The sequence below is a fragment of the Perissodus microlepis genome, chromosome 14 (genome assembly GCF_051167445.1).
Source record: "Perissodus microlepis isolate ML-2025 ecotype Zambia chromosome 14, ASM5116744v1, whole genome shotgun sequence".
NCBI classification, from domain to species: domain Eukaryota; kingdom Metazoa; phylum Chordata; class Actinopteri; order Cichliformes; family Cichlidae; genus Perissodus; species Perissodus microlepis.
Genome location: NC_140474.1, coordinates 28,993,214 through 29,018,318, shown reverse-complemented (window position 1 = coordinate 29,018,318; position 25,105 = coordinate 28,993,214). Strand labels below are relative to the sequence as shown.

The window sequence follows — 25,105 nt, the reverse complement described above, 5'->3', positions numbered from 1 at the left end:
CAAGTGGGCATTCTGTTTACCTTGAGCAGACCACACATTCACTGTTACATGATGATATCCAAATAATTATAGGTGGAAATTTCGACAACTAAGAGTCCTTTTTATATACTGCTTATACTGTTTATAACTGCTTTTGGACTGCTTTTTTAAAATGGAACTCAATGCGTTCAACCTGTTCATATAAATGAGCTTATGAAGGACATAAGAGACAAATAATTCTCAATGTCACATGTTTTTTTTTTTTGAACACACCTTTAAATGATCAATGAATGGTAAAATACGTTTGAGTAACCACTAAAGCTGCTGACATCATTTCTGAGCCAAAGTACACTCTCAAGTCTTGAAAGGACAGCAAACTCAATAAAAATACAACTGCAGTTGCACACAAAGCCCTGCGATAAGTTCCTATCTGAATATTGTAATGTTTCTGTACACTGCTGCGTTTCATTGAATCACAATGTCAAAATTCACTACAGGATAAGATGCTTCTGGAAACAAAAATAAGAGAATTTTATGTATCTAAATAGAAGTTAAATTAATAAAGTATACGTAGGATTCTGACTGGGTTGATAATGCAATTTCTTATGTTGCTTTTGTGGTGCAGGAAGCCCAATCATAGACTCTACTTAAAAGGTGTGCATGTCTCTGTTGTTTATACAGTATATTCAATTATTTTGCAAAGTTCAATTTTGAAGCCTCTGTTTTAACAATATGACCAGACTAATGACACCATATTATTATTATTATTACATAGAGTGTAAAGTTCAACATTCTCACCTAATGTGATCAAACTTGGTTAGGAACTTGTATCTGTATAGGTGCATCACACATATAAAGCACCAAGAAATTGCATTTTTCAGGATTTCTATGTTTGCGTTCTCTTTCAGGCCCACAGGTCCCTGCTTAGGGTTAGCCTCTCTCCAAGCTGCAGCTGTTTCACCACTTTTTTTCTTACTTTTCAGTGCTTTGATTATAATTTCATATAAGCTAACTGAAGCAAAAAGTAGGTGTATTTTGTTGAGAAACTGAAAGGAAGATCAAGGTAGATCTCACCAAAGTTTCTGCACTGAGCAAATCAGACTGAGAAAAATACTACAGGCCAAAAGTGCCCATATGAAGATGAGTTAATATGGTGTCTGGCAGAGCAATATATTCCTAAATTGGTTTTGCATTTAAAGTGAAAGACAGAAGAATAAAGGAACCAAAAAAAAAAGTATGGGATAAGAGGTTAAAGAGGGTGGGGTGGGCTTAGACTATGACTGACTGATTAAAATGACATTCAATGTGTCAGATAAGGTGCTGTAGGGAGATTTTATATCCTCTCCTCACACAGACTGTTCCTAATGGAAAGGATTTATAAGTCTAATATAGACCACTGGACCTCTGAAATGGCATTTTAGATGGCTCAGCTTAAGTATATGTTAAATAGAATGAAGTGAGGAATAGGGTGGGTGGAATTTCTTATGTTTAAACCCAAGAGGCAGAATCTATTTTTATCACTGTATAAATGGCAGTCTAAAGTTGATATACACAGGTAATGCACGACACAAGGCAGTCTCCCCTTGTGTGTATTAGTGTTAGTTTATTTAAACATCCTGGCATGTTAATTGCACATAAGTTATGTGAAGAAAACACACTAAAATATTGTCATAATCAGAGTGAAAATACTTTGACGGGTGATTTGTTTGGGACAGTGCAGTCCACTGTCACCTTATTCACAGCACACAGGTAGACACTAACAGTGTACTTTAATGTGATCTGACTGTCAAGAAGCCACTAGAGGACATGAGCAGTCAGTGAAAGTCCAGTCATCACTCTTACAAATAGAGTAGGCAAAAAAACACCTCTCAGCATAATGTAATATCATGCAACACCCAGTGGTTCAAAGCAACCAAGAATATGTACACAACTGCAAGTTTAGAGTACTTTTACAGAATTTCAGCTTATGCTTATACACCTGCAGAAGTAGGAGAAAAATATCCGTACACAAAACACAGTATGTGTTGTCACTCATTCTTAATATGTTTTTCCTAATGAACTAGACTTGACGTGACCAATTTCAGAGGAACACTTTGTTTTCTTTCTTTCTTTGTTAAGACACTTAACAATGATCTATGACTAAAAAAGGCACCAAAACAAATAGATGAACGGGTGGTGTGTCTATACACAATACTCACCAAAGAACCAGTCTTAAATTTTATCTTTAGACACTTTGTTACAAAAAGCCTGTTGCAAAAGCTGGAAAAAAGCCAAAGAGCAAACAGTTTGATAGGAAGGAATAGTATTATTGAAACAAGAAGGAAATTCCCAAAGAGTTATTATGTGAAAACCTGATCTGTCTTTATATGATGTGAGCTAAGTCCTTTAAAAATTTAAGGAAATTGGACAAGTGGGGACACAAGAAGTGTCAGGCCTAAAAACAGTCTACTATTTCATCCAGAAGAACAGCATATGTAAAGCATGTTTTTAAGAAACAGGACAGGCCTGACACAGGGTCTGACAGATCCAGCTGGCCCGTCAGTTGTTCTATCTACTGTTTACTGAAACCTCAGTGAGAAAAGGCTATGATATGCAAAGTTAAGCAATAACTCAGTGGCAAAAGGTCTTATGGAGACATGAATCCAAATTCCTCATTCTCATCAATATGTAGGAGAGTGGTCCAACAGTGAGTGTGTACAGCTACAGCTAGTAAAGCATGGTGAAGTCCTCCGCCATGGCTCGAAGCTACATTTCAGTCAGTGGTGTCCGAGATCTTGTTAAAATTGATGGAAGTATAAATGCAGGAAAAAGCCCCATCAGGTTTGGATCCACCATGCTTGTGTCCGATTGGCAAGGGCTTCATTTTTCCGCATTACAATGATCCCAAATACAGTGCGAATGGTTAGAAAAACATCTAATAGAACACAATGAGTCATTGATTGGCCACCCAGACCCGTACCGCAACATTATTGAAATAGTGTGCGATTATCTAGACAAAAAAATGGAGCAAGAAGAAGCCAACATCCAAATAAGAGCTCTGGGTTTTCCTTATGACACAAGTGTTCTTGGAGACTATTTGAAGAAATTACATGAAACTTTGTCCAAAAGCGTTCAGGCTGTGCTGTATTGACCCCACTCAGCATTTTAACAACTTCCAAATTTCCTATGCTTGATATACCAATCTCTATATGTCATGTATCTACAAATTATTATTAACTAAAGACTAGGATAAAAAAAACAATAATAATATTTTCATTTCATTATAGGCCCAAATTACAGAAATGTGGATGTTTGAAATGGGTGAGAATAGAACACGCATACACAGAGTCAACACACTGACATACAGCGCAGTTAATGCCGAGCTGTGTGTCAGCTGGCATTTTCTATTCTAGAGGGAAATGGTCTGTGACAGACATTACTGCAGCACACACACTCTGAATAGGAAAGTAGTTCATGTTTCTATACTGGAGACACATTCAAGGTTACACTGCACTATTAACACTCAGAAGAAAAAGGAATACAGAGCAAAAAAGGCAGGCAGATAGATAGATAGATAGATAGATAGATAGATCTGTCAAATGAGGACTGGCAGTACATCAAATAATAGCACATTCAGCTAACAGACTGCTAATCAGTAGATTTCTTAGTATTGCATAAGAAAAGAGTAGGGTAGTAGGGGTTTTGGCAAGAGATGACTTCCTAGTCATTACAACAAGCCTTGCATCCTAATGTGCACCAGTGTTGAAACAAAAGACCTTCAGCGCCATACTAAGGAATTAAAAGTCCAGCCAAATGTGCCTCCTTAGTTCACACAGCAACAGAATCTGAAAACCAGACTATCCATTAGCCACATTTCTATGCAAATGACAGTCCAACACCTAGACAGAAAACAGCATATTTCAAATTGCTTCAAAAGCAATTTATATGCCCCTCCGTGCAACACCACCATACACAAGCCAGATGTATGCGTATTTAATTGTGTTTTTTTTCTTCTGATAAAGATAAATTCCTCATTTTTAATTTAGAATTGCAAATACTGCTTAGTGAAAAAAACAGGCATGACTGCACTCATTTGTGACTAACCATTGAAAAGTGAAATGGTCCTCAACTAAATGATGACAGCAGGTTGTGAGAACAAGTTGCTAGAAGTCAGACTTGTTTTGTGGCTGAGTACCTAAAGTTTATGATAGATTCGGTAAGCTAATTGACCAATTAAATAAAGACTTAAATATACAAAAAGGACTTCTCATCCAATTAGTATTTTATTGAAAACGATCTGGCAAAAAAAAGAAGAGCCTTCCATTAAACTGTGATGAACAGTTCTATATAAAAAGTAGTGTTTGTGCTGAATTCAAAGTAGCATGCCACAGTATTTGTTATTGTTTGGCACCAAAACCAACTGTCTTTTGTGCGGTAGTAAGATGAACAGTAGAACCTGGAGGAGGAAAATTGACACTTTTTACTGATAATTTACCAAAGGAAAACTTCTAAAGAGCATGTAACACTGATGGCACTAAACTAGGGGTTATCGGTAAGACTATGCCTTTACTTTACTTTTGTACTTCATGTTTGACTCCATGAAGGACAAAAGACACCAATAAGCGATTCCTTTTATGCTATAGAAGATCTATAATAGAAAATTTAAACCAATTCGCTACAATGCAGTGCATGTTCAGGAATTCAGAATTCACTGCCAACAGAACTGCAAGAACAAAAAACAAAAAAAGTTTCCCCTAACTTTACTACTTATTATTTACAGCACTGCAGGTGCATTTAACAGCTGGTTAAAAAGTGAAAACAAGGAGTATTATCTCAACTGTTCTGTTTGTATTAATACTGGAGCTGTATCTAACACAGCAGTACTTTTCAGCCATGATTAAAGCAGGCGACTCCTCTGTAGTCCTTGTCATAAATCACTAATGTCACCAACTGGGAGACTCATGTGGATGTTTTCATTTCTTTACCCACTTGGCTGCATGGATTTACAGCCTGAGCAGACTTGACATGAACACAGCACTATCCAGTCATTGATTAGAATTGGTGTCATTGAACAAAACAGCTGCCACTGCAATGCTCATCAGCACTCATCACTCTTCGGATGTGTATTTGCAGAAGCAAATCTGATAACATTATTAGGCTAAACCACGTATGGTTTTAGAAACATTGAGCCATGTGTATGCAATAGTTTCTGAATATTACTAACCGAGAATAAAGAAGCCACTGAAAAGAAATGGATGACACCCGAATTTCATATAATCGTGGCAAACTGTTGACACAACCTTTGATGGTGCCACAACAATTGCTTCCCTGCCTCACTTTGATCCACCCTTACTGTCTTCACTACCCACTTGTTATTCTCTACAATTTGCATTTGTCACTGAAAGAAATAGAATAACAGCATGCAGATAGCTGGCCAGCTTTTTCAGCCTGTTGTTTAGAAGTACTATCTGATCACTGATAATTTCCTGGTTTAAATACGGGAGTGGAAAAACTCAATCTCAATTTAATGACTGGAAGTGTGTTAAGGAGCATTCACACTAGGCAACAAATGTCTTCTGTGAGGTTTCACTGCCTGCATGGATGATTGAGCCACTGTGGACACTGGTTCCAAAGTCAATGCGAAGTTAAACTACATCACTTGGCAATTTCACACTACACAGCTCTGTGTTTGTAATAGCCTGTGTTTGAAATGTCCAACAGTCAATAGTTGTCCATTCACCATTCATCAGGGCTTCCTTTTAATCCAGGCCAACAAGAAATACAAGCTTGTGTTTTCTTTTTATATGCATATATATAAATTGGACATATAGATGGCTTGAGATAATGCTTTTGGGCCTACACTCACTTGTTCAAAGTACTTAAAATATCTTTTCTATACCAGATTTCTGCATATACAAACCATAGATACTGTAGGATCTGTATAAGAGGTCTGCAATCCTCCCTGTGCAGCATATGGTTACGAGTGAACGCGTCTATCCTTAGATGGGGAAGAAGGATTCCTACAAGCAAAGGAAAAACTACACGTGGAAGATAATGACTCCTGCAGCTGCCAGAATAGCTTCACTCAGTTAGTTTGATTCATTGATAAGAAAGGCAATATGTCAGGTAAGAGAATAGTTTATGTTCAAGGTGAATGACCGTGTGTTGATAATAGATTTTTCAAATGATATTATGCTACAGGCCAATGGAGGAAATACTACCAGTTAAGCAAAGAACCTAAACGTCTGACATCCAAGTCTGTTTAAGGAATTCAATGTAAATTAATTTCAGCTCACATTGGCCAAATTCAAAAAAGTATCCTACTTATGTTATGTTGGAATAAATGATAAGAGAGCTGGCATTGCTGTTTTGATATCAAATCTGTCACATAGGCTAAACTGTCTGCAGTAGCTAACATTATACAAATGCTTAATTTACCATTACATAACTAACGTTCATGTTAGTTACCCGATAGTAGCTACTGTGGGGTATGCAAGTGTCCTCATATCTCAATCTGTGTGTAAATAAAAGGAAATATCATCATCACCGAATGAGTGATTTACACGGGATAGTTATTTGTCAAGTGTTGTGCAGTTCTGCTGGACAACACTACAATCAATTGGGGAATACACAAAGAGGGATTCAAAGAAATAAAACCATGAATGTTTTTTGTGAAAATAGTCTGAGAGAGGGAATAGCACCAGGCCAGGGCCACGGGAGAGATATTGGCTTGACACCACCATAAATCATGAAATCGTGGCCTGCTGAGCTAAAGAAAACAAACATTGACATGTGCAGCATATGAAGACAGCCATGGAGAAGTGTTAATACATCACAAGCATAAATATAAATAAATCATAGCCAGCAGATCTACCAAATCACCACTTTATTTTTTAGACACATGTGACATAGTATAACTCAATAAAACAGCGATAGATCCCTTAATCATGGAGCTTTTGGAGGTTTTGCAGATATTGTGAGGGTTCATTCAATTATGTTCTCATTTCTGAGGCCATAGCAAGAGAAGATATTCAATTTGTTAGACTCCTATTGAAGTATCTCAAATATTGCAGTTGGGTATTTATATTACTCTATTTAATTTTATTTTACTTTACTTCTTAACAAATAGGCTATCAGAGATGCTACTCAGCATAACAGATGGGTCCAAGGTGAACTGAAAAAGACACAAGGCGATTTCCCTTTGGTGAAAATAAAAATGTTAAACTGATTATGAAAATATTTTTTTTTATCTGTGCAGCATTAATGTGCGGCTTTCATGACAAAATTTTAGTGCTACACAACATTTTACTTAAATCACACACCTCTGAAGTCAAAGAGGGCTAAATTTGCACAGTTAAGAGTGCCTTTATTTGAAGATGAGCAAGTCCAGCTTTTCTAACTGTTGCTCTGTATAACCTGCTGTTACAGCCAGGGCTCCTGGGCTAAAACAGGTATCATTAAGCTTCTTGGTAGCCTTTACCTGTGATGGCAAAATTGTATGATGGAACGGTGCTAAAAAAGACATTTACTATTTTACACATACAGAATAAAGTGGTGCGCTTGTCTAACTACACTGGTATTTTAATCTCTAAGTACAGGAAAAGCAGACGCAAACAAGTGCATATGCCAATTATAAAATCGCCTCTTTCTTTCACAGCCTTTATATTAAGATTCATTCATCTCATTCTCTGTCCTCCAGAGAGTGTGGACCAATAGCTGTGCATTTATCCCACTGGAGGACATCTCACCTAGGAATGCACAGGCCTGACTCTGGTCCACTAAGCTCTGAATTAATCCCTGCCTCTTTCACCCTACTGAGAAATCAAGTTAAGCAGTACTAGATCCAAACTGGATCAAAGATAATGGAGTTTATTCTTGTTATTTTTATCAGCACTTTCTGGAACTCTTCGTCTATTTCGGTCTATTAGATCCCTTTATGGTTGCTTCTAGGGTGGCACAGGAATTTTGAGCTTACGTAGCGAGAAAATGTTATAAAAACATTATAAGGTCCATAATCTGGAAAGCCCCACCACACCCCACATTTTGCGGTTTATTGAGGGTTATAACTCATGTGATCTTTTGATATATTTTTTTTTTAAATCTAGAACCAAATCAGGTCAAGACTTCATTCATTTTCCATGTGTTAAAAATTACAGTATCAAGAATCTCAGCACTGTGTTTATGACCATCCCAAAGATAGCAATCAGCTCAGAGCACTTTGCCAGTGTAATTACAGAGTAGGTAGCTTGTATATAGAGAGTGCTTTTGGTAATGTGGAGACATATGTAAAATGTAATATAGTGATCACAAATAGATGCTAACTACAGAGCTGGGCAAAATAATAATAAAAATAAAAGTAATGAGGTTATAAATCAATACTCTTGAAGAGCTGCATGCATTCAGCTGTGGGTCAGATAGGCTGGGAACCACAGTCGTATTTTTACAAATAGCCATTAAAGCACTTAACTGACAACCAAAAGTTCCAAAAGTCAATAGCACCAGAGTGCAACGGCCACACAGTATGTGTACATCTGTAAAAGAAACTGTTTTACATTGCAGCATTCAGAGGGAGTGCTGCTGAGTGGAGTGTGTTGGTAGCATTAGACCAATTTTGCTCCACTTTGTAATTAATTTTCACACTTGATGGCAAGAAATGTCTCCCGCACTCTGAGTAAAAAAGAAGAAGAAAACAAATCTCAGCAAATCACTATACCCATATCATGATGTGGAACATGGATAGTTAACTAAAACAGAAGTTCAACAATAAAGTCACAAGTCAGTAATAACCTAGAGACATGAATCTGTTTCCACAAAGAGGTTATGAGCTCATTACCTGAGTAGTAGCTGGGCATGGAAAATATAAAGTACTTAAATGGAAAAAGAAAAGGGGGTTAGGGTTAGAGGAAGGCTTGCAATTTAATATTAAAAAAGACTGTGAATACTTTATTTTAGTGTCCAATAAATAAAAAAACATAAATATTAGAGTTTTTCTATTCTTAAAAATAAAGAGCTTGGAAAGGTCTATGCCATCAACATTATTAGAAGATATAAAATTTATTTTACGCTGAATTTAATGTTTTTCTTTTTTCAAAAAAGCTTAAAAAAACTACTTTAACTTACAGGCATGTAGGATTGTGTCAAAACTGAAAGACAATTGGAGCTATTTAACAGCAGTGCTGCCAATATTATTGATCAGCTTCACATTAACACAACTAGCAAAATGTACACGGAAAACATCCTAATCTGTTAAACCAGTCAGACATATAAAATCAGGGCTTTCTATCCAGTTAACCGTCCTTTCTAGCACTCAAAGTAACAGTTGAACATTTAGTTTAACAGCAGCTCCCTTCTAAAATGTAGTAGCCATGTACCTGCTGTAGCTACACTTAATAACCACCTCAGTCTAAAAAATCAGTAATACATTATGTTTTTGACACTGATTCAGTGTCGTGCAACACAAATCTGGGGTTTTTGCTTTCAAAAATGGTTTTCCAGGCTTTTTTTTTGTATTTGACGACCTGAGCTTTGGTGAAATGAAGCCAAGCCAGCTTTATTTACAGAGTGCATTGAAACAGCAAGTGCTGACCAAAGTGCTTAACATGATGGTGCATTACTTGATAACTGGGTGGCATAGCTGATGATGATTGGTTCTGATTCTGGAGGATAATCCGCATTCTCTAATAGCAGCTGGACTTGGCCTCTAAAAGGTCTGTGAGCGATATGGTATCAAATTAATGGCCAAATTAATCACAAGATGGAAAAAAAAATAGTAGCTGCACCTGGAGGTATTATTCACATATGTAAAAAGAAAAAACTCTGCCCTAATATCTCATCTACTTTATCGCTGTTCCAATCTCACGTCTTACCTTGGTCTCCATCACAGTTTTATTAAAGATAATCAAATTGGAAAGTGTTTTTGTTTTTGGACGAAAAACTGGTTCAAAGCAACTTACATCAAACACACTGTAGGACATCCTACCATACTAAATTTGTAGCTATGCATGTTCGTGTGAATGTTCCTTCTTTAAATCAAAGGCATTTCTGATCTCAGCTCAGCTTTGATAGAATATGAGCTCTGTGCAGTCCACAGCCTCCTGAGCCAAGCAATGACTGACACACTTTTTGCTTCTGAGAGCTCATTTGGCACCGTGGAACATACATGTCCCAATGGTGTAATGTCCCCAGGGCAATTCTACTGTGGCGTGAGCGGATTTGTGTGGCTGTGTGTGTGTGCGTGTGTGTGTGTGTGTGTGTGTGAGAGAGAGAGAGAGAAGCAAATGAATGACTCTTAACAGAAGAAATAATCACATTTGAATGTGAAGCTTATATTAAAGACGTGAAAAACTGTCATTTTCGGTCTAAAATCAATATAAGGAGATGGATTTATTTAGAATGTATTCTTTTTTAATTTTAATCTTCTTGTTCTTTTGGTTTCTCCCTTTAGGGGTTGGCACAGTGGATCACCTGCTTCCATCTCACCTCATCTCCAACCTCCTCCTCTGTCACACCAACTCTGTATATCCTCCAAGTAATACATCCATGTGGTCTTCCTCTTAATGAGATGGTAATTATATTATTTGGTACCAAAATTAAGCATCATGTTATAACTTTAAAAGTTATTAAAAAGCATGCATAGATGTGATATGAAACTTTGTTCCAATGCACAGATAAACCAAGCAAAATGCAAACCCTGGCCGTCGTTTAGTCTGCACACGAAGAACGAGCTGTTGATCAAAGAGCATGAATGAGCCAAATTAATTACAATAGTCTTCTGATTATTTCAGATTCAGATGTGTGGCAGACCTGGTGTCAAGACCATAAAATCGTCTCTATAATAAATGATTCAACATTAAAGCATACTTATACACTTGAAAACATTGAAAGTATTTTCAAGATTAGAAACATAAATAAACGCCACACTTAGTAGATTGGGGCCTCTGATCATCTAATTTAAATCACAAGAGGATTTCACTCCCCTTTGCTGAAATTACTCAATCAATCACTTCCTCTCGCTCTCTTCTTGAGAGCAATAAAGGAAAGTCATTCCTTATTCAGTGTAGCTTAAGATATAAAAGGCTGTTGTAATGAGTTATTAACACAGTCGTAATGGACACCATGAAAACATCAAACACTCAGTCAGTCACCTTTGATCAGAATACATAATCTGAAGAATCTCCCCCAGATTAACATCCATTTTGTGCAGTGAACTGAAAATAGGGAGTTATAAAAATTACTGATCTAAAAAGCCCAATTTAAATACATTATGTTCAATGTATATTAGATCTTTTTTAATGGATAGACAACTGCTTAGTTATGATAAAGTATTGTTCTAGATACAGCGAGACATGCCCTCTGCTGCCTCTGGTACACCTATTCATATGAGCTACAGAAACCTGAAGCTTTTAACATCAGCCTGATTCATTCGTAGATGGAACACTGTAAAGTATGTAAGCTTGTGCAAGTTGATCACAGTACTGAAACTACTATCTGATATGATGATCACAGGTTAAAATCTTGTGTTGTTTTTTTTTTTTTGCAATGCCTTTTAAAGCAATACAGTATGTAGAGTCACACAGCTTCAACCAGGTGAGGTGGCTATAAATGTGATGTGTTGTGTCAGAACTCTAATATTTCAAGGAGGAAATGGATTAACCAAACCTGTAATATGAAGTGTTTCGTTTGTCTGTATTATCTGCAAAGGATGGTTTAGGGATCCTTCTATACAATCATGCCATTTTTTGATATAGCCGTGCATTTTAATCTTCTCGTTCACTGCCACATTCCCATCTGCCAAATTATTCCAACATTCCTACATTCACAGTTCTGGATCCCCATCTTTGAGCAAACAACCTTCTGGCTACATAAATATGTATACTTGTCTTTGGAGTGTGGGAAGAAATCACACCTGGGAAAGAGAAGCCCTAGCTGACCAAAACTATTGAGGCAGGAACAAGAACATTCTCATTGATGAATCAAATGATTTTAAAGGAATAAGAGTTTAGAATAATTAAAGACTATAATTCCAGTCTTTAAATTTTATTCTATGATTACGACTGCACTGACACTCATGGTAATGTTACCTGAATACAAGTCTATAGAATAGAATTAGTCTAAAAATCGCCTCATAACTATGGTAAAAAAACATCCAATTTTCTAAAGCAGTAGCCATCATATCACTAAACCAACGCTAATTGAACATCAGGCTCAAAGGACTGATTTATTACGTGCTGCAGATAATCGTGTATGCCTTCCAGCTTGTATATTTTTGTGTATATAAAGATATGGCAGTTTACGTGATTATGACCCTGTCTCTATATCCACTAACTGCCTTGTACAGATTTATCTCATTCATCCACTAGCTAAAATAAATAAATAAATCAGTTTCAAAACAAACAGTGGTAAACAAAATGAATTACACCAGCAGCCCTGCACACAACCTGAAGGCATTTACAGCAGACACGTAATTACATTTATCAAAAAGTGTACGCAGATTGTGATTGCTTTATTCCTCCGCATGGCCACGGGCTCTACATATCTAGACAAGGACTGTGTCACACTTTACTAAAATGCAGCATTCAAACCAAGTGCTTTGGGACTGTGATTAAAAACGTCTATCCCAGTAGTGTTTTTAAGGAAAATTACTGAAATTATACCTTTGTTATTCTTTGTATGCATGAGGCTGTAATTAGACTTGTTTTCACTAATACTCAGCATTAGAGCGCAGTGAGGAAATGAAAACACACAATGCCTTCTTTACACCCTTTAAACAACTCTTCAGTTGTTCCAGATGAAACACTGAAATCTTTATTCATTGCTGTTATTTTGATCTTGACACTCCTGACCTATAACTCTTCTGTTCGGTCGTCTTTTTAATTAAATCTTTTTTACTGCTGTAAATGTAAACGTACAACAGCTACAACAGCTATTCCCGCAAAATACACACTAAAATTGAATGGATCTGATGTTAGTTGTAACAAAAACCACATAATCTGAAATTCCCCTCTTCACACTTCACTAGTTTGCAAGTCAAATCCTTACATGGTTCTTTGGCAGAGGGAAGAAAAATCTAAAGTCATTATCTTCACATCATTATCCTGCTGTGAAACATCTGGGATCTTAAATTGACCAAGATGACATGCAATTAATATTCAAGTTAAAAGTGCTGCTTTCTAAATCATAGAGTTTCACTTTTCCTCCAGTCATCTTAAAGACTAATTTAACATTAAATCCTCTTTTTTAAAAATCTGTAATCTGGTCCTGTTTTAGATTCCTAATGAGAACAGAAGTACTGCTAATCTTTTAACCAGTAAATAAATAAATAAAATCTGTCCTCTGTGAAATTCTGCCTGTGATAAATGGTGTAAACCTTAATAATCTTATTTTAAACTATCAATTTATTTAAACTTAGATTTTCTGAAACCACTTTAAAATCAAGAGACAGCGTTCATTAGAAAATCAGGGATTAAAGTAACTGTTAATGCTTTAATTTCACTATTGCATTATCTTGTAGAGGCATCTGATTTTAAGTAACCAGGAGCCAGTTAGTCGCCCTGCCTCTATGACACATAAGGATAAAAACTGTACCACAGAACTTGTCTGCTAACAGAAGCCGCTTAAAAAAAAGCGACGTCTTGTCACATTACAACATTTACATCTTAACTGATTCACTTATACACTTTGTATAATTTCCAAACCATCTCCTTCAGTTGCAAGCTACTATCACAGCCAACCTGCCACACTGGAGTTCAAAACCTTAGAAGCTTTTATTTTATAAATGAAACACATTCAAGTCTCCTGCCACTTCAAGGGGCTTTCTTAATAGCACCTCTTTGGCTCTCATGGTGTTTCAAGGTAGGGACCAAGTTCACATTACTGTTGAAAAATTAAGAAACCATTCATATTTGTTTGATGATAATCCCTTATGAGGAAACTAAGCTATATTGGAAAATCCATCTGTGTGTCTGTGTGATGAAAGAGAGCAAGGGGATGAATCTGTAGCAAGAAAGAAAAATAAACGTTACACACTAGGCAGCCAGAGGAAACGACACAAGTAATAACTGATATTCACCTTTACGAGGTGCACAGCAAATCCAGCATGTCCAAATTAACACTGTCGGATTTGATTTCAACACTATTAAAGTGTCTATATGGGTCCACACCAGAGAGTGTTAATTTAACTCTTTTTGGAGAGTTGGTACATTAACTCTGATTTAGTGTTAAACACCTAATCTGTCTGGAGTTGCTAATTTAACACTTGGTGTTAAGAGTTTATATATTAACTCTCAAAAGAGTATTTTAGTTTAACTACGTAAGAGTTATCTTCTAATTAATTCTAAAAAGCGGGAATTTTACTGTTCTGAACTTCTAGAAATTTCTTTTGGAAATAAACATTTACTAAAAAGACGCAATGGTTTTTGAAAAACATTTATTCTGAACTGTGCACCACAATTTCAAAACATTTTCTGAAAGATGTAACAGTGTACATGTTCTCACTTTCATTAGAATTTTGTTTATCAAAAGGTCTGACATAGGTGAGCTGGTAAATGCAAATAACAGCATTCTCATCACTTATTTCTTCAATACAATATGCATGTCCTTCATTCATCACTTTGTGGAACTTCAACGCACTTCTGCTCTCCCCCATATTCCATCTTCACAAGCATATCCTATGTGGAGATTGAATAAAAATTAGTTGACACTAATTAATGGCACAAATAATCCAGTAATCAATTGCAGCACAGTAAAAAAAAAAAAAAAGGAATCCTTTTTGAGCCATTACTTGTGTAAAGTATTTTCCCAAAAGACAAGGACACAAACAACAGGTAATACTGAACTAAATGTAAAACCTCAACCTTTTTCATTTTTACCTAAACCGTGTGCACAAAACTCTGGAGGGATCTAAATGCTAACGTAGAACCCAGTCAGGACGTCTGCTACTGCTGTGTGCTCGTTTTTTTTTTTATGGGAGATCGTTTTCAGGCTTCAAGTAGCACCATTATACCAACATTTCACATTCTAGACATTGTTTTAGATGTATTTGACCAAAAATATGACTGAAAATTCACATGCAAGCTTTTTTCAAGGCTGTGGTATTTGCCCGCAAACAATACCTTTCAGCTAGCTAAAACAGAATATTATGCTATCAGCGAGCAACATGGCTAATGCCTTTCACACAGCTTTGTCTCAACTCCAAAGAGCCACTGAAGTAAAAGCTAATAATAATAATTGGAACAATCTTTGAAAAAATGACTTACCAAGCATGGCAAACAACTCAAATATGTAGAGCAAAATGTTCTGAAACGGCTTCACTTCAGCTTCGATTGGAGCCTATGGTGCTGGGGGCGGAGTCTGTGAATTTACTCTATTGGTGTCATAGCCCCTCTAGGAGTTCAGAGTTAAGAGGTCAAGAGTTAATGTTTCCATTGTAACACCTCCAGATTTGAAATAGAAACACTCATTTTTAACACTCGATTTTAACTACTATCATTTTACACCTCAGAGTTACATTAAAAGAACGTGACTCTACTTAGAGTAAAATTAACTCTACTTTTGCAAGAAGACTACTAACACCAAAACATTTAACACTTTTGAATTTGCTGTGTGACTATTAATATAACATCTCTCCATAAAGAGAGGTAGCAGTAGGAGCCGACACATAGTTCCTCATTGCATTTCTGGAAGATTTACATCTGATCCCCATTAGATAGCCTGGCATATAATTCTGATACTGTTAAAATGCATATGATATTTGATCCATTTGTTTCCTAATTTTGCTAAAATGTGGCACTTGTACTCTCATATTTTTGCAGATTTCAAATGCATTGATGCATGAATCCAATATTATATATTGTCCAGTATTTGAACTGGATATTGCTGCGTTTAAAAGCCTCAATGGATGTATCAGTGACAATTAGTTCTACCGTATGTTGTTCACTACACCAAATATCACCAGCAGTGCACAGGTTACTACCAGGAGAGCTAACATGGCAGTTAGGAAGCTAACGGTAAAGCTCAAAGGTCCTAGATACCAGCTACACTGACATGTTTTACTTGTATTTTTGCCATAGTTTTATAATTAAACTAAAAAATGTGGTCACAAAGGTCTCCCTCGTGTATAAGTCAAGCATGATGTTGCCTTACGGAGAAGAAATGATTCTCATTCTATTCCTCAGAAGAATACGGCTTATTAATTTAACACCGGTATTAATCAGGGTGTCTTTGTTTTTTTTAAGCGAGGAGATTAAATGGCTAAACCTGTGATTAGTAGACAAGCCGCTTTACAAACCGATGCAGAGCTGCCCACAGCGCAAATAAATGTACTCTAATGGATCATTTATTTTGTTATCCTTGATGTTGTTGTGGAACCTCAGAATTGGTTACAGAGACAAATTGATTTGCGCTTTCCTAAAGGTGGTGGTGTTGGGGGTTAGTAACATTTATTTTCACCTAATTAGTCCGCCTTTAGAAAGCTCTTCCAATGAGAAGTCATCTTAAATTAGCATGAAGTACTGTTAGAGGAAGACGGAGATGGAGATGGCACTGCTACCTATGTGATTACAATGCAAATAAAAAACCAGCATACACGTACACTCTACAATAAAGAAAATGCAAACAGATATGAACAAAGCCGAACAACAAAGAAAACTAAAACAAATGTCTCTCATACTGCAAACTTAAGCCTAAATGTGAGTTTTATTTTTGCTCAGAATGATTAATGCTGTCCCTCTGCGGCTTGGTTAGACTCAAAATCACAGGCAGAAAATACTCCGTGTGCTGTAGTCCCCTAATAATTACAGATCGATCTTTTAGCCATGGCCAACATTGTCAGAAAAGCTAAATTTATTGGCCATGGCTTTTGTGTGTAATTTGCCTCCAGTCACCTGCAGTGTAGTGAATCTGTGTTAGTGAGCAGGCAGAATGAGAATCAAGTTATAATCTGTGGAGAGAAAATCGCTGTCAGCCTTCGTCTGAATGAGAAATAAGCAACTTCAACACAAAAAACACAAAGGCACATATTTGATTGTCTAAAGAGTTTTACATGCAGCATGTCCAGAGGCTTGACAGAACAGTGAAAGTCATTTCAGCACAGCAAATTCCTCTTAATACTTTATCAGCCATGTCTTTTCATTGAACTCAGCCTGGTTTCAGCCACCCATTTAAGTTAGGGTAACAATCCTGGTGGATATGAGGGTCAGCACAGCAACTAACTGTAATTTTCCTGGCCTGTGTTAAATGTAGTGAAGTGGAGTTGGGTTAATAAGGTCACTTCTGAGGAACCACAGGAGGAAGGAGGAGAACTGTAGCTAAAGCTAAAAGCTGGATTTTTTTTTAACCTGTCCATTTAGCACATTTTTGAAACAACTGTTTTAGAAATTACTCTGTACTTTTAACAAGACGCACAGAGAACATACTAGATTAACTTAAGGTAAGCTTCACTGCTCAGTGGTCTATTGTACAGCAGCAGATTTTCGCATTGTATCGCAAATAAGACTGTTACACTAGTCTTATTATAAATTGAAATTTTATTTGTGCCTTGTTGTGACTGTCAGACAAATCTAACCACAACAATAAAGACACCACAATTACCGACAGTAGCACACTGAGAACACAAAAGTTCTGCAGTAATATCACCAAAAACCCAATGTACAAGGGATGCCCATATTATACCACATCAAATCATTTATCACTTGGATTCGTTCAACAGAGTTGTACTGTGTGGTATAGACATTTGGCTGCCTTATCTTATTAATGAGTAAATTTCATTGCTTATTTATATATGCTATATTTACGCCTATATTCATATTTTCTTTTTCCCCTTTATTTTTTATTCTAATTTCTTACTATACAAATTTCTGTACAAATAAATTCTTCTATACAAATAAAGATCTATTTATCCATCCATCCATCCATCCATCCATCCATCCAACCAACTAACCTACTTCTGGGCACAAGATGTTTGCAAAGGTGGTACCCTGTAACTCCGTCCCACGGTGTATGCACCATGAAGAGGGTTTGAGACATCAGAAAGGCTTGTGGTTTTCCCACCACTCGTGACTCCCAAAGGCAGGTCATACTGTGTTATTCAATTGAAACACGTTTGTACAGTAAACCCAGTTTTCAGTTATTATTTAAATTCATCCCCTTTGTCAAGAAGTGATTTTGCCTTAAACTTCACCCCAGGTAATATTCTCTCTGTAAGCAATGCTAACAGCATGGTTATGTTTATCAGGTAAATGTGTTTCAGTGTAAACAGAACATAAATCAGCCAGTCAGGCCAGCCTTTTAGCGTTATAACTAAAGCTAGCTTATGTGTATTATTTCATGCAATTATATACAAAGAATAGCAAAACTGATGTGTCATGTTATATGATAATGATGAATGAATGAGGGAATGTGAATAGGACTTCCCATGAGTGTAAGTGGATTCATGTGAGGCTCTTGCCTGGTTTAACTGTATTTGTTACAGTTCAGAGTAAAAAAAGGATTTTGGCTGGTCTCACTGGAGAAAGGTAGTTAGCTGTGTGCATATAAATGCAGTGTTTTATCCCAAGAAATCCTGACGGCTGACTTCATGCATTGTAGGTTTGAGCTCAGAAACTTTTGCTTTACTTTTTATTACTGACTGGGTGCTTATTGGTTTGAATGAGTGTGTGTGTGAGGGTGTGTGGATGGATGGGTGTGGTTGTCTGTGTCTATGTATGTGTGCACACACACTTATTGTGTAGCCGAGTGGTAAATTAATAATAATATTTTCCATTTCAGTTAACCAAATATCCATTTAAGGTTCAAAAAGGGGTCTTAAAATGTTGTTTCTTTGTTTCCATGTATGGTAAGACAAGAATGTTATTGGGTAATTTAATGTTATTGCTTGTGCTATTTCTTTGGTTATCTGCATGTTGTGTGCACTTGAAGCTGTTAATTTTATAGGTTTGTGTAGTTGCATATTGTGGTCACTGGGGGGGGGCAGTGCTTAAGGGTTAACTGCAGTTTTCCAAAAAAAACACTTAACAAGAAATGCATCTTGGGACTTCCTGTTTACTTTTCTTTTTGTTGTGGATGTGGAACGGGAATGTTGTGAAGGAGTTAAATTGTTGGTAAGGAATTGTTAAATATGCACATAACTCATTGAAACATATTGTTATAATTGTAGTGCAGTGGCAAAACGTCAGTATTTTAACAAGATGATGTATTTCTTAAATGTATGATGCAAAGGACCTGTATGTGCAGCGTGGAGCGGCCATTTTCTCCATGCAAGGGATAAGTTGCGAGATCGTCTGTGTGCTCCAGTATTGCAAGTGAGCTGAGATTTCTGTGGAATGTAAGTGTTTATAAAGATGTATGTAACACTTCCACATTTTTTTAAAGGAGCCTTGTGTGATTTAGTTCTTTGTATTTTGTTCTGCACAGACAGAGGCCACTGCCGTATTTTTGTGTTTTGTATTTCATTTCATTTCTTTTATTCCTCGTATTATATTGGCGCATCTTTGTTTAATCGGTTATTCTGTTACTTTGCCACGTTACCTCTCGTGCTGTCGATGTTCAGTACAAGTCCATATGGCCGCTGTTTGACAAAAGTAAAGGTCAAAGGACATTTTTTTTTGGTTTATTCAGTCGTTATTGACAATAAAACTGCACATTAAGAACCCCAGTAATTGTGTCCTGTGTGGCTAACCATTTCCCAGGTTACAAAAGGCTAATAAGAAAATCAATGTACTAAGCAGTCTTTCAGTGTAATCACCACTCTTCTACTGTATTAAGTCCTTATTGATTTATCTTTTATTTATTTTCATCTCAGATGTTCACATTTTTTAGAGAATTACTGTTTCATTAGTGGCATACAACAATCAGATTGTTTTTAAACAACAATAAATAATCAAAAGACAGTAAATATACAAAATTATGTGCTATTCTACAAAATAAACAACAACAAAAACAAGCAAAAAAGCAACAGTAGAACTGCCAATGCGTGGGGAATTTTGACAAACTGTGACAACTGATGGAGTCATTTTGAACCTCTTACAATTCAGTATCAAATCGTGTGCTTAATTATTGAGGTGTTGGATTGATATGACCAGTAATCATGTGACATTAACCTGTCAGCCATTTTGGCCATGTTGACGATGCAGAATCAGTCACACAGGCTTACAGACCATCTGGAAACCACCAGTCATGAGGGAAAAATGAATATTCCCCAAACAGTTGCAAGTGTGTGTTTGGAGGTTTATGGAAGTCATTTGGAAAATGACTGCAAAAGTTCCAGTTACAAAGACCTAGAGAAAGGTCAGTGACAGGTTACTGTAGTAACTCATAGTCTGCATGGAAGCAATGGACTGGTCTATAAAGACTGGCCAGCTACTCTCTGACCTGTAGTGTGCGAAATGTGACATAAACTCCAGACCATTTCATTTTAAGCCTGTCTCAAAGTAAACCTCTATTAGTATAGTATCCAAAGTAGAAATATTTTAGCTGTTAGCGATGTGTCGTCCGTAAACGAGCTGGCTCTAAGAGTTGATTCCTTGTAGCGAACACAATGAGCGGACTACCATCGGGGTGAGTCAAATCTTTATCTACTCCTGCTCCACTCTGTGGAGAATCCAAACTGGCAGTTTGCATGCCAAATATCCTTGGGCAAGATACTAACCCCCAAATACTCTCCGATTCATACACCAGAATGTGTTTGAATGTTGGATAGAAAGGACTGATATAGAAAAGGCAAAAAAGTAGAGCTTGGGTGTGGCGGGGTGTAGTTTGTGGCTCAGCTGCTGGGGAGGGGTGGAGCAGTGGGTTTAGGGTGTGGTGTCAGGGGAGGCTGACCCACACAGCTGTTCTCCATCAATCAGTCATGCCTTCCTATTTCAGTAGGATGCTCGGACCTGAAGGGAGGGAGTGTGTGCTGTGCAGAGCAGCTGGAAAGCTGCACCACAGAACTGTAAATAAAAAACACTGCAACGCAGATATTAGTATTAAGAAGCATGTCTGATTGACTAAATGTGTGTAAACAATATGCAGACAGCAATAAATCTTTTTATACACATTTTGCTATCGAGACTGCTATATCACAAGACAGCCCAAGCTAGAAGAGACAGATCGATAAATATATAGTGGACTGCAGTTTGATAAGATGAATAATTATGGAGGGTTAAATGTGATGGAATATTTAGATGAGACAGAGTGGATGACTGGGGCCAGCTGCTGGTTGTGTAGAGCAATCGGGAAACCTTAGCTGAACCATGTAGAGTCTAGACTGGCAAACTAATCTGAGCAAGTAAAAAGTAAATTCCAGAGCAGAGCAGCCAAATCGGATGAGTTCCGGGACTGTGGAGCAAGGCTGAGGAAGCGAAAGGCTTCAGACTGTGGCGAAGCACAGTCGAAGGTAGATGACAAAGAGAGGTTACAAATCCGGTGGTGGAAGGGATAACATGTTGAAATGTGTTTCTTATTTTGCTGTAGCCAACTGTAAAGTCACATTTAAAATTCAGGGGTTTGTTCAATGTTCAAAATTCGAAATACTGCATTGGAAACAAAACTATCATTAGAGCTAACTTCCAGCTTTTACTCCAGCTCCTTCTTCATCATGATACTGCATGTTTCTCATTCACATTCAGTACAGAATCATTTAAGCTCCGCCCACACTGGAAGCAATTCATCCATCACACGGTGACCACTGATCACTTGCACACAGTTGCACCTCGGTAACTCTAATGTATTTACTACTAGGTCATATCTCTCACTGCTTGTCACTTCCATTGCAACCTGAAAGTTTATCTGTGTTCCACCCACTTTGTGTCACCAGCATTTATTTCACTTGAGTACCAATGTACCAATGCTTTCTTCCCTTGATATTTCCCATACATATCTAGCTGGGAAAGACTAAAGAATTTAACATTCAATAGCTTTTATATGACGTGTTGAAATGTTTGTGCATATTATTGCTGCTCACCGTAAGGTTCATGCACTTTGAATGATGAAACTTTAAGTGCCAGACAGTCAAGATGATTTTCATAATCATATGGATCATTACTATACAGTACAATTAAAATAAGTTAAAGTCATATTGTCAAATGAATACTTTCACATGTCCACAACATTGAAAAAAGTCAGATCTGTAGGGGCAAAATAACGTTAAAACATCAAGGCACTGCACCTGAGATGGCTTCTGTGTGAAGCAATATAAAACCCAGTGAATATGCTGCACTTTTTACTATTTTATCATGACATTGTGCAATCTCTTCTTCACACCTCCTGACACTTTCCCTCAAAGTCTCAAAGGATTCCTGACCCTCGAACACCAATCTCTGCCTATTCTATCTGCAATAAACCACATAGACTCTAAGGCTAAATATTTGCAATAGAAAAAAAAAGATGGAAAGAAGCAAAAGCAATGAATTGTTATTATATGGGCTTAAAAAAATAAGAAAGCTCTGGCAAGACTGTCACATCTAGTTTGAAAGACCCTTTTTCAAAACTCAAGGTCAGTGAATAAATTGAGTGTGTGCAACATTTACTCGTTTTATAAAATCTAAAACTTTTATACACACAGTCTATATACGGCATATATATAAAATCCAAGTATCAAGGGCTGAAGGAACAACTGGAGCAGATGTGAAAGTTAGGCCCAAAGTTGTTATAAAATATTAAATTGTGTCATTGTTTCATCTGTATCTACACATAACAAACAATTAGTGGTGCAGACGTTCAGCTGTGTTTTAACAGCTTCAGTGAAAGCACTGCATTAACTTTTCTTTTTTGTTTATTTTCATTACACACTTCTTTTTACAGACGCAATTTTCATAAGGTCAAAGGTAACTGTACAATCTCACTGAATTTTAAATATATGACTACCTGAAGTGTGGAACCCATGGACATCATCAGACGTGTTAATCATTTATTGTCATCAACAGAGATGGGTAACGCGTTACTGTAATCTGATTACTTTTTTCAGGTAACGAGTAAAGTAAGGGATTACTATTGCAAAAACGGTAATTAGATTACCGTTACTTTCCCGTAGGAACGCTGCGTTACTGCGTTACTAAAACCGTGATTTTTTTGTGAGAATGTCTCATGACAGTGACGTAAGCAAGTGCGACGTTCGTGACAACAGCTGTGTGCAGATCAACAGTGGATCATATATCGAGTGCAGGAGAGAGTATGAGCGTGCAGCGTTTAAAGCGTGGAAGTACTGACCTTATTTTGAGTTTGATTCCATAAAAAGTGACAAAAACATTAGTGTCCGTTGTGCGTGGGAAGAAAACTTCTTTTTAAAGCGAAAAAAAAAACCCCTAAACTTCCAAGCAAGCACCGAGTGCGCTACCACGTAATGGGAAACTCACAGAGAAACTCGCGGATTCTTCAACTGACCGCTGCGGCACACCTGCACCAGGGTAAACCTCCGCGTACGCCACTCCTGCTTTACAGGTGAAAATACAGCAACAGGACCGCTGAGTCTTTGACTTTATTTATTTTCTGCTGTGTTTTACTTGCATCTATTTGAAAGAGTGAGTGTAAACACAAAAAAATATATATATATTATGTGCTGGAATGTGCAGAAAATAAGTTTAAATGTTAAACTAATTTCTTCAAGTCAGAGAATGTTGCATATAATTACATTTTTGCTTGATGCATAAAGTTAAAAGGTTAAAACTAATAAAACAAGTTTTAAAAAGAGACTTTTCCATTTGATTACATTTTGTATGATGGATTATGAAGAAAAAGTAGAATTGGGCTGAAAGATCTATCGCTTTATCACCTATTCAGGTTGTAAATTGTGTTTTTAAAAAGTAACTAAGTAACTAAGTAACTAAATAATTAATTACTTTTGAAAATAAGTAATCAGTAAAGTAACAGGATTACTTTTTTGGGGAAGTAATCGGTAATTAGTTACTGATTACTTTTTTCAAGTAACTTGACCAACACTGGTCATCAATCAACAAAGTGCAGTGAATGAACAAAAGAGAAATCTAAATCAAATCAACATTTGGTGTCACCACCCTTTGCCTTCAAAACAGCATCGGTTCTTCTAGGTACACTTGCACACAGTTTTTGAAGGAACTCGACTCGTAGGTTGTTCCAAACATCTTGGAGAACTAACCACAGATCGTCTGTGGATGTAGGCTTCTTCACATCCTTCTGTCTCTTCATGACATACTCAATCATGTTGAGATCAGGGCTCTGTGGGGGCCACACCATCACTTCCAGCACTTCTTGTTCTTCCTTATGCTGAAGATGGTTCTTAATGACTTTGGCTGTATGTTTGGGGTTGTTGTCCTGCTGCAGAATGCATTTGGGGCCAATAAACAATCATTTTTATTTCTGAAAGCATTCTTGGTTTACAGCATTTTTTCCACACCTGCTTAAACTTTTGCACAGTACTGTATATATAGACCTGGTCTATGCCTCAAAACAAGGTGCCAGACCTCAAAACCATGAAAGTACTTGTCAGTCAGAGTTCTTTTAAGCTTACATAAAAAGACTCTAAATAATTAATGGAATACTTTTGCTGAATTAAAGCTGAAAGTCTACACTTGAATCCCAACTTCATTGGTTAAACTGCCCTGTGGGAGTGCAGAGCAGCAAAATTAAAGGTTTCACTTTCAAAAAACTATGGCGCTAACTGTACATGAAATCAGGGATAATTTTTGTCATTTTGTGACCAAATTTGGATAAAAACATGGAGTTATTATAGGAAGGATTTTGCTAATAGAAAAACTGAAAAATAAATAATTCAATTTCAGTCCTGACAATGTGGTTTATATTCTGTATAAGAAAAAATATAATAAAAATACAAATGAAGGCATATGAAAGCAGAGCAAACTCTACTTTTCAAACACATTTTAAACCAAACCAATGAGTTTTGCGTTTTCCTACACAGACTGACTTGTAAAAGCTAATTGACATTCTCCTCTTTTCCCCCTTTTTCTTTCACAAGGCCTGTTTGTAATTTTGACCTTAAATAAAAGAAAACAAAAGTTCTTTTTTGCAATTTGCCAAAAGTAATGTGAAGGCGAAAGCAAACCTTAAACTGAATACATTTTAGATTTGAGTGTTTTATGTTATAGAAGACAAGACTTCTTACTGAGAGTCAAACCAGGAATGGTGATTGGTCAAATGGATGAAGTGTAAAAGATTTGTAATTTAGCATGAAAACACA

General features: G+C 36.8%; 1 protein-coding gene and 1 long non-coding RNA gene across 5 annotated transcripts in view; both read right to left on the bottom strand.

Moving 5' to 3' along the window:
* lsamp (limbic system associated membrane protein) overlaps positions 1-25,105 on the bottom strand; it is a 741,226-nt gene that overhangs the window by 370,248 nt on the left and 345,873 nt on the right. The window lies entirely within an intron of this gene.
* On the bottom strand, positions 14,367-17,856 carry LOC146374122 (uncharacterized). Its single transcript, XR_014802233.1, has 2 exons — positions 15,213-17,856; positions 14,367-14,624 (listed from the first exon to the last, which is right to left on the bottom strand). It is a non-coding gene; the product is annotated as an uncharacterized LOC146374122 (long non-coding RNA).